We start from the raw sequence: 10197 nt of genomic DNA on the forward strand, positions 1-10197 counted from the left end.
ATATATATATATATATAATGATGAATAATATGCTACATAACTATGTGAGCTCCTCATATGAGCATCACTCTCGTTGATGTACGTTTAGCGTTATTTGTTTCAATTTATATGTTTAATTTAAGAGTGAACTACAAAAATGGTCCCTGGACTGGGTTTATCTCGCCCATAGTCCCTGGACTTTAAAAATATCGCCAGACAACCCTGGACTAAGGTTTATCTCAAAATTTGGTCTTTTGTCTTTTTTTCCACCGAAAATGCCCTTTTGGAGTGCTAGGCAATTTGGTCTTTTTACACTTTTACCTATTTAAATCTGATATTTTTCAGTGATGTACTAAATCTGATATTATTTAAAAATTATCATTATTCTTTCTTTTTGTCACCCTTCATTTTGTTTCTTTATTTCAATATTAGATTTAATTTTATAAAATTAAATTTAAAATTTAAAAAATTTTAAATATAAAAAGTAATTAAAACTATTAATTCATGGACACTATAAATATTGATTAACACTATTAATTTTTGTTATTTAATATAATATTCAGCTGTTTGACAGAAAAATAATATTTATCATGATGGAAATATAAGAGCTATTCTACTTAGCCTTCGTTCGGTTGTTATAATTGCTTGTGATAAAATAATTTAAGAATTAAATTTTTTTATCGATATTTAAAAATCTAAATATAAAATTTAATTTTATTAAATTAAATCTATTATTTAAAATAAAGAAACAAAGTGGTGGATGAAAAAGAGAAGAAAAATTGTAATTTTGAAATAATATCAAATTTAGTACATCACTGAAATAATATCAGATTTAAAAGTTGAAAGTGTAAAAAGACCAAATTGTCCGCGCACTCCAAAAGGGAATTTTCGGGTGGAAAAAAAGGCAAAAGGACCAATTTTGAGATAAACCCCTTAGTCCAGGGTTGTCTGACGATATTTTTAAAGTTCAGGGACTATGAGCGAGTTAAACCCAGTCCATGACCATTTTTGTAGTTCACTTTAAATTTAATTCTAAACGCTAAACGTGCGTCAAACGAGAGTGGTTCTCACATAAGTTTTTATTTTTAGAGAACAGTTCAAAAAGAAAAGATTTTTTATTTTTAGGGGACGGAGGAAGTATAATAATTTGTTGGAACTATAATTACATAAAATTATTTAGTAATACTACACCTAGTCTTTAAGATAAAAAAGATTTGGGTTCAAAGAGACAGAATATAAATTCAGCTCAGGGATTAAACTTTTGAAATTATGCTAACTGTCCTTCTATTCCTTCAGCCCAAATGAATAAATTCGTATTGGGCTCTAGATAATTATTTCCAGCTGCCCACACCCATATAAATAAAAGGAGCCCAAAAGCAGTTAAATAGACCAAGTATATGTACCTTATAAGATCATTTTCTCCGACGTTTTGAAAATCGGACCGGCAAGCGAACCGGTGAAGCTACTGATTCATGGTTCAACTGGTCAGACAGGTCTAACCGCTGGTTGGACCATTTTACTGTAGCAAATATAATTAAATATATATTATATAAATACATCAAATTTATTATATAATAAAATGTAGTTTTGATCAAATTCATATATATATATATATAATTATAATTTAGTGAATAATAAAATATTATTAAACTTAATTGTGGATAAGTATAATTAAATTTTAGTGAAATATAAATATAAATATGCACCTAATATATTTAAACTTATATTTAATTAAATATATATATGTATATATATGACAATTTTAAATTTAGTGTAATAAATTACTATTAAAGTTTATTAAATAACAAATATATAATTAACATATTTTATTTAATTAATCAATTTATAAAAATTATAATTAATCATAGAATGAATGAAATGTATTAATTGATTATAAGAATAACTAAAGTTAATGTTATATCACAACAATTGTAGTGGAGTGGTAATGGAGTTGGACTTATACACAAGAGGTTTGTCGTTCGAATCCCATTGGCCTCAAATTTAGGTGTAATTATTGAAAACGGTTCAATTGGTTGGCTTTTCCGGGTTGAACTGCTGGTTGATTCGTCAATCTACCGGACTGAGCACCGATCTGGTCCGATTTTCAAACACTGATTTTCCCCATTCCAAAATTGTAATGAGAGACTCCTCTTCACTTTCAGCTTTTCTCTTTCTCCTTACTCCTCTCCCCATATCTCTACTTATACATCTATTCCAACAAATTAAATTTTATTGTTTCAGTTTTTTAATAAGAATCCACTTTGCAAAAATTAAATAACACTATATATAACAAAAATTGTTTCACTAAAAGTTATTCAAATTACTAGGCCTAAAGTTAAAATATTAAATCTACCTTTTCACTTTTGGTTTGACTATAATTATTACTCCATATTAATAATAGCATCATTGATCATGAGGTTGCCGTGGGGATCCACTGAAATTTTTGTAGAGAATTTTTTCTGTATGATTATGTGAATGGTGATTGTCCTATGTCTTAATGTAGATTACATACTTGGATGATAAAAAGAAATTTTATGAGATGTTTATACTATAATAATATAATAATGTGCAAGGAATTAAAAAAAAGAAGTAAGTGTAACATCTCTTATGAGATAGAAAAAAGAAAAGAAAAATGTGACTTAGTAACGAAAATAAAAAAGTTAAATTTCAAGTATTAAAAAACGACTTGTGGACTAACATTGAGCACGGACAACTCAGAATCCCTAACCCTTCCCCTTGTCAAGTCTCCAACCCTGCTCCGGACCTCTTCGGCAGACTGCACCCCTCCGAGCGATCCGGGCGGCACCCGTATGTGGTGTGCGGTTTGCCCTAACAAGAAATAGGAAAAACAAAACAAAAAACAAACTTGTGTAGGTTTGCCAAATCCCTCAAAAATCGCGCCAAATTTCGCATTTCAAAAGAGTAAGGGCGGTTCCCTCCTCCTCTCTCTATCCTCTCTTACTCTTCACAATTTCCCACTGCTCCTCTTTTTCTCCAATTCGGGAACCTACTGCAGCTTAATCGCCCTATAACTCTTCTCCAAGGTCAGTAATTATCACCGACGCGTTGTTCTTAGCTCTAATTGCGTTTTTCACAGTTATTCTAGGTAATTTTGTCTCTCTTTCTGCTCGCATTCTGGTTGCCCTAAATCTACTGATGTGTGCGAAATTATTGTTATTAATTGATTAGGATATTCGTTTTTCTAGGTTTGTGAATTAGGATGCTGAGAATTCGTTGAGGTTCGGAAAATTTTGGAATTAGGTTGTGAAAGTTTGATTATGGCTGAAGGGAGTGGATCTCCTGGGCAGAGTAGGTCGAGGCCTGCTCTAGGTGACGTCACGAATCGGATTGGTAAAAGGGGGTTTTCAGCGAGAGAGAAGGAGAAAGGAAGAGGTTTCGATTTCAGTGATAAAGGCACAGTTAAGAGGATTTGTGTTTCGCCCCGGCCGTGTTCTGGTCTCTCCAAAATACCCGTTGAAAACAGAGAGGCTAATTTGAAGGGGGGAAATGATGTAATTGGCTGCTTCAATTTAATGATGGTAGTGAGAAAGGCAAGATTTCGGATCTCAGGGGAGAAAATGTTGTTAATGTTAGTATTAATGAGTTGGATATTATTGATGATGATGGGTCGAGTAACGGTTGTGACGAAGTAGCTGGGTTAAATTGCTTGGATCCTGATTTGGAAAATCTTGAAGGAGAGGGGGGTTTGAATTCCGTGGCCAGTGAAGTGGATGGTTGCAGCCCTTTAGACTCGTTGAAGGAAAACAAGATTTCTGGAACTGCTGATGAACTTGGTGAGAGTTCTCATGCTGACACTTCGCGGACAGTGAGTGAAACTGGTGGCGATTTTCTTCATGACGGAGAAGAGAACATAAGTCCGGATGGGGCTCAGGGTGAACATAATCATTTGGATGATCATAATGCTGATAATTTTGTCCTCAATCAGTCAGGATCTGTTGATTTCACGGCCCTGCCTCAGTCAAAGGAATCGAGAGTGTTTGGAATAGATAAAGGCAAGAAATTGGAGGAGGATGAATGTGCCCTTATGACGGAGGGAGTAAAGCTATCAATGCTTGTTCTTGCTCTTTTTGCTCAAAAGGTTCGGCACCAGTTATTTTTGCTTTATGGTTGTGTATGCAGTTGATTTTTATAATTTTGCGACGTTCTTTTAGAATTGTGACTTTGCTTAGTGTATTCATCTTTTAGTTTTAATAAATTGCTATCTAAGTCTGGGCACTTTGTTTCGATAACCAGCCCAATATTTATGGTTGGACCTCCATCAGAAGGACATTAAGGCTCGATTATCAGGTTAGTCATAACATAGTGTCAGTAAAATGTCATCTATTAGTGAAAACAACAGCCAGTCAATTTTTTGCAATCTACTTCATTTTTTTGGAAATTTCATCTGTTTCGAACTTTCGTAGCATTGAAAAAGAGTCAGAAAGATGCTAGCATATTGGCTGAAAGAAGTAGCAGGATGAAGGTCAATGAGAAACAAGGTGGTGATAGCTCTAAGTTGGAATCTCATCTGATGAATCAGTGGAGATCTCTCTTTCAGCATATGTCGGACATATGGGCCGCAGAAACTAATCAGCTTGTAAGCCCCTTCATATTTTTCCCTTAGCCTTTTCAGCGAGTTATAAGCATACGTTACAAGGCCTGCTGCATTTTCTGAAAGTGTGAGGACGCTTGACATAGGTGATAGTTAGAAATTAAATGATTATCCCAGTGTTATTTGATGTTTTGAATCCAAAATATTGGTGTTTTTGTACTCCATATTACATTAGCATTATTCATTGTTTAAAAATTATAACTTAATTATGGAAAAACAAAGTGGAAATACTAAAGTGACATCTTATAACTCTTGAAACCTTACTTATTGACTTTGTTTTAGGTTCTTTTCTGCCTGTGGCTGTTGTATGTATGTAGCATTATGGCTGTTTTAGATTTCATTACTTATCGAAACTGTGAAAGCATGTATCGACTAATTATCCATTGCCTGTTGCAGGAAGCTAGTCTATTGCCACTGAACAATCTAAAAGACAAATGCAAAGCGGAGATGGAGTCGAATAATGCTAAGCTGCCAGAAAAGCATTAAGTATATGGAGACTCGAAATTTCTGTGAGATGAGTTTTTTTTTTTTCTTCTAAATCTTGCGCCTATCATTTATTACCTAAATCAACATTTTCTTCTTGCACCTTAGATAGGATTTTTGTTGTACTTCATATATGTAAGCATACTAAAATATCTTCATTGCTGTTTCTATCGTTATTCAGTTAGTTTTATCTGGAATACTCGTACAATCAATTATAACTTGTGAATCCCCATCTTCATGTTGTTTTCATGTCCTATAAGTTCTATGAAAATGGTTCAGTCATAAAATCTGAATCCTTCTCCAGTTGATTCATCTCACTGGAAGCGATTCCCTGTTCTCAGCTGCAGAACTAGATCTTTCAACTGTAGTCGACTCTTGATTTGCAAAACGTGACGAGGCCTTGGAGACAATGTTTTTAAGTCGGTGAATCGAACCGCGTCGCCAGAGGACCGATATATCGACTCAGCCGATATATCGGGCGACTTAGTCGATATATCGATAGTAAGTCGGGCGACTCACCAGACAAGTCGTCCAGGTCCCTCAAGACCGATATATATCGATATATCGGGCGACTTGCCCTTTTACACATGTAAAATATGCAATATATACTTCAAATTACAACAGGAAAAAACACAGCATCATATTGTTCAATGATTTAGTCATGTTCAACGATTTGCATGATAACAACTAACAAGCAATTAAGCAAACTCAAAGCACAGCATCATCCACTTGGAAAGCCCCTACAGCTGAACCTCCACCACCCTCTTCATCATCTTCGTAATCAGATCCACTCTCATCTCCCATTTCATCATCCTCTTCACTTGACACTTCATCTTCAACTGGAATTGCAGCTGTCCTAGGTTGCTTAGTCCTTTTACTTGCAGCAGCATGTTTAGATCCACTCTTCCTTTTCATTGCAGCAGCCCTTGGCAGATTACGACCTCCTAGACCTTGGAGGGGCGGCATCAGTTTTGGGAGGAGGAGGACGTGGGGAGGGGGTGTGGGGTTTTTTATAAAGAAACCCTAATGGGCTGAAGTGGGGGTTTTTATAAAGAAACCCTAATGGGCTGAATAGACACCTACCTGTCCGCCTGGCCCAATCTGGAGTGAAGCCCATTAAGTCGTCCTCGACTCGATCAGGCGACTAATCGGTCGAGTCGCGCGATATATCGGACGACTCGAATGTTAGTCGCCTAAGTCGCATCTGGGTGTGTATCGACCCTTGGCCTACCGATACACGCGATATATCGCGATATATCGCGATATATCGGACGACTTACAAACAATGCTTGGAGAAGGTTCGAACTCCTAACCTTAGAGGAGGCAAAGCTTTAACCTCAACTTGTAACTAAGTGTAAGTTTATTTATTTGGATTAATTGCTATACTAATCATATTTAGATATGGATTATTGACCCTTTTTCATAGGCATAACTAGACTGATAAAACTGATAGAAGGTGCCTAGGGATTTTATAATTTAGTTAGCTTTCACTTTCAAGATTGTATAGATTAGTTTATCTCTAGATTGTGTGTGAGAGAGAGCTGACTATGAAATCACGAGGTTTGGATTGGTATAATATTGGTGCATGGAAGGTCAAATGCCAACACTAAAAATGGCAACATAAAGTATGAGAACCATTAAATGAAACTGCATTATTTGATATTGTTTAGTGTTGACTTCGGATCCAATAATAGAAGCTCCACTAGAAGTCTACATATAGTTGTGTCCCTCTCATAAGGTCACCCCAATATTATAAACAAAATAGTAAAAAACATTTATCTAAAAGTCACCATATGTAGATGTGTGATCTACGCGGTTAATGGCCTCAGGTCAATTTTGGGTTTTATGGAAGGCCCTAATCAAATGACTATAGATCGAACATATCCTATTGTTACAGTACGATGGTTGGCTGTTCATGGCCTGGCTGTACCTACCGTCTTTTTTTTGGGGTCAATATCAGCAATGCAGTTCATCCAACGATAAGCCAAATCTCAAATTATTGAGCTATGACACAGTCAAACCTGAATGAATAGTGTTCAGGGGCAGACGTAGAAAATTGTTACAGCAGGGGCTATATATTCTAAATTTTGGATGAGATGATAAATTTCTTGTAATTTGTTGTTTTGATAGGGGCTTTTGCACATCATTTTACACAAAATACTAACGAAGTTATAATATAATACAACTAAAATAGTAAAAATTTAATTAGGGAAGGGCTTAAAGCCCCTCCTTAATGACATGTGTGTCCGCCAATGGTTGAATTGAATCGTACCAGTCTCTACTGGGGGTTATTACTCATTTTTGTACTTGCTGTTTTATTTTCCAATTATTTTTTCAATTAGGCAAATGAAAGAAAAAAACTAATAATTCTAGGCATTCTTTTAGCCCGTTCGGAAGGATCTCATAATTATCCCTGACTGTTTACATCTCTAGCCCGACTACACTTTTTGATTGATTACTTAATTTCGTTTTCTTAAAATGGAAAAAATATAGATATTGTTATTATTATTATTATTATTATAAATATAAAATAGTTTGTGTTTTTATTATATTAGAAAGAAAAAAAACGGAGTACTACTAGTATTTTATTAGGATTTGTTTGGCCTATGGATGGGAGTCGAAATTATATTAGAATGTAGATTGTGTATGTGACTAGAGGAATAATATTTTATTAAAAAAATAAAATTAAGTTGGATTAGATGAGGCACATTTAAGCCATGTTTAATTTTTGACTTTTGTGATGATGAGGCAGATAAATGTGCTCTATCAGCCATCACTAACATCTCATATTTTTCCCAACTAAATAGCCTTTTTCTTTCATTATCATTACTTTTTTATATTGTTGAAGCTAATACAATAATTTTGTTTGGCGATAAGGACTTTTAAAGCAAAACCAGAGTCAAATTTGAATATAAGTGTTTTTGTAATTTTTCGGATTTTGTACGAGTATTATTTATTCAGACGTAAACCATTTGAAATTGTGGTGATAACTGATACAGCACCTTGCTACCAATAATTCAAAGTTTCAATTGCTCGCATTGCAAAAAGGTCAATTTAAATATACGTTGTTGACGGTTTGTTTGTTTTGATAAAAGTATATATACATCAAATATTTGTTACATGGATTCGACTATCACCTTATCATGAGTTTATTAAAGTTTATTGTGTGGTTTAGGTACAAAAATTGTTTCATGGTGAGAAAATTTGGAGAAAGTAATGGCCTTGTTTGAAGCATGAAAACCATATTTCATTTGTATACTTAAAAAATTGAATATTACACAATAAAATAAAATGAAAGGAAAAGGAGATCAGATGAAAGAAAAACATACCTGCGTATGATTATGTGTGGGTTGTGTTTCAAAGCACAGTCAGCACGGGATCCTTGTCCAAATTTTTTTGTCTAATGTTAGTAAGTCTTACTCCCTTCGTTCTCCATTAACTGATATCGTTTGACTTAATACAAATTTTAAAAAATATAGAAAAAGTGGGTGAAAAAAGTCAGTGGAATGTGGATCTACTTTTATATAATATTAATTTTACAATAAAATGTTAGTGGAATGCTTTGTGGATTAAAGGTTGGTGTCTAGTCTTTCCTTTTTCACCTAATCGGGTTTTAGAGGATTTAGTGCTGTTAGAAGATGGAATGAACCAAAGAACCCAAGGAAATACATAACTCAATGACTTTGGAATGAACCAAAGTAGGGGTGGGAAATTATACCCAAATACCGTAATACCGGACTTACCGTACCGAAAAAATACCGAAAATACCGATTTTTCGGTATACCGCAGTTTCCGGTACGGTATGATACCGTACCGCAGTGTTTCGGTACGGTAACGGTATCAATTTTTCTATACCGCGGTATACCGAATATTCGGTATATACCGAAGATTCGGTATACCGTGGTATACCGATAGATTATTATATATATATTAATATTAAATATGTTGTAATATATATATTACATTTATATATATTATATTAAAAAATTTTAATGCATCAATTAATACAATAAAATTAAACATTCAAATGATAATTTATTCAAACAAATTCAAAATTAACCTGAATTATTTTTTTATCAACTCATCCTATTAAATATAATAAACACAATAGCACATAACACTGAAAGAAGATTGGAAATACGATATCGGGAATATGTTTCAACAGAGCACATTTGAAAGAAATTGTATTAACTCACACCATTTAGTATATGATTCTTTGTGTAATGTCATATTCCAAATATACAAAGTAATTAAAATTTTTGTTTTAGTCTTCGTCCCACTTCATAAAATGTCAATTAAAAATATGTGCAACTGAAAATGAATCAAATCGTTTAACTAGTGTTTAATTCATTGTATGCTATCTTATTTTATATACTACTTAAATTGAAGGATGAATAAATAGGATACTGATCAGTCATTCTTAATTCTTAAAGAGAAATAAATGTCCAATTTAAATTACTAACTAGTGTCACTCCCGTGTGATGCACGGGTCATTTTAATTACTTCATATTTATTTCATTATGCGAAATAAAAGTTGTGAAATGATAAACAAAAGAATATTCGACATCCTCTTACTTTGGATTATACTTTTTCAATCACATTAACCCCACATAGCCACAAGAGTGCGTTTAAATGCCACCTTTTCTTAAAAATGTCAATACGATCACATTAAAATTTCAACACATATTTGTGTTGACATTTTAATAAATTGTCTTGACATTTAAATATCAGACTTATAATTAAAAAGCATTTTAAATCTGTGAAAATATGAATTAACCGTTGAGTTATAACTGCAGGAGCAAGTTTACGTTGCAATAATTAGGTGTTTTGATATATGGATGTTACACTTCATACATTTCTTTTGGTTTGGTTGTTTGTGTATTGTGATTATGCTCGACTATTAATAAAGGTTATCAAATGCAGGGTCATCTTCAATGATTTTTTGTGGAATTTTGAGAAATGAAGACAACGTGGTTGCAAGAAATGAAGATAATGTTGTTGATCATCACTTCATAAATTATTTTAGATTTGAATGTTGAAGTTTTATTAATTTGAATGCTATGAACAAGATTTGATTGTGATGAAGTTTTATTATTTTGGGCTTTTTTAAATAGTTGAACACT

The 10197-nt window shown here is 33.5% G+C and overlaps 1 long non-coding RNA gene across 1 annotated transcript; it reads left to right on the plus strand.

The window, feature by feature from the left end:
- Nucleotides 1-4028: 4028 nt before the first annotated feature.
- On the plus strand, nucleotides 4029-5264 carry LOC121791479. Its single transcript, XR_006048575.1, has 4 exons — nucleotides 4029-4078; nucleotides 4234-4287; nucleotides 4404-4576; nucleotides 4988-5264. It is a non-coding gene; the product is annotated as an uncharacterized LOC121791479 (long non-coding RNA).
- The last annotated feature ends 4933 nt before the right edge of the window (nucleotides 5265-10197 follow it).

This window comes from Salvia splendens, unplaced genomic scaffold (genome assembly GCF_004379255.2).
Source record: "Salvia splendens isolate huo1 unplaced genomic scaffold, SspV2 ctg823, whole genome shotgun sequence".
In the NCBI taxonomy this organism is placed as follows: Eukaryota; Viridiplantae; Streptophyta; class Magnoliopsida; order Lamiales; family Lamiaceae; genus Salvia; species Salvia splendens.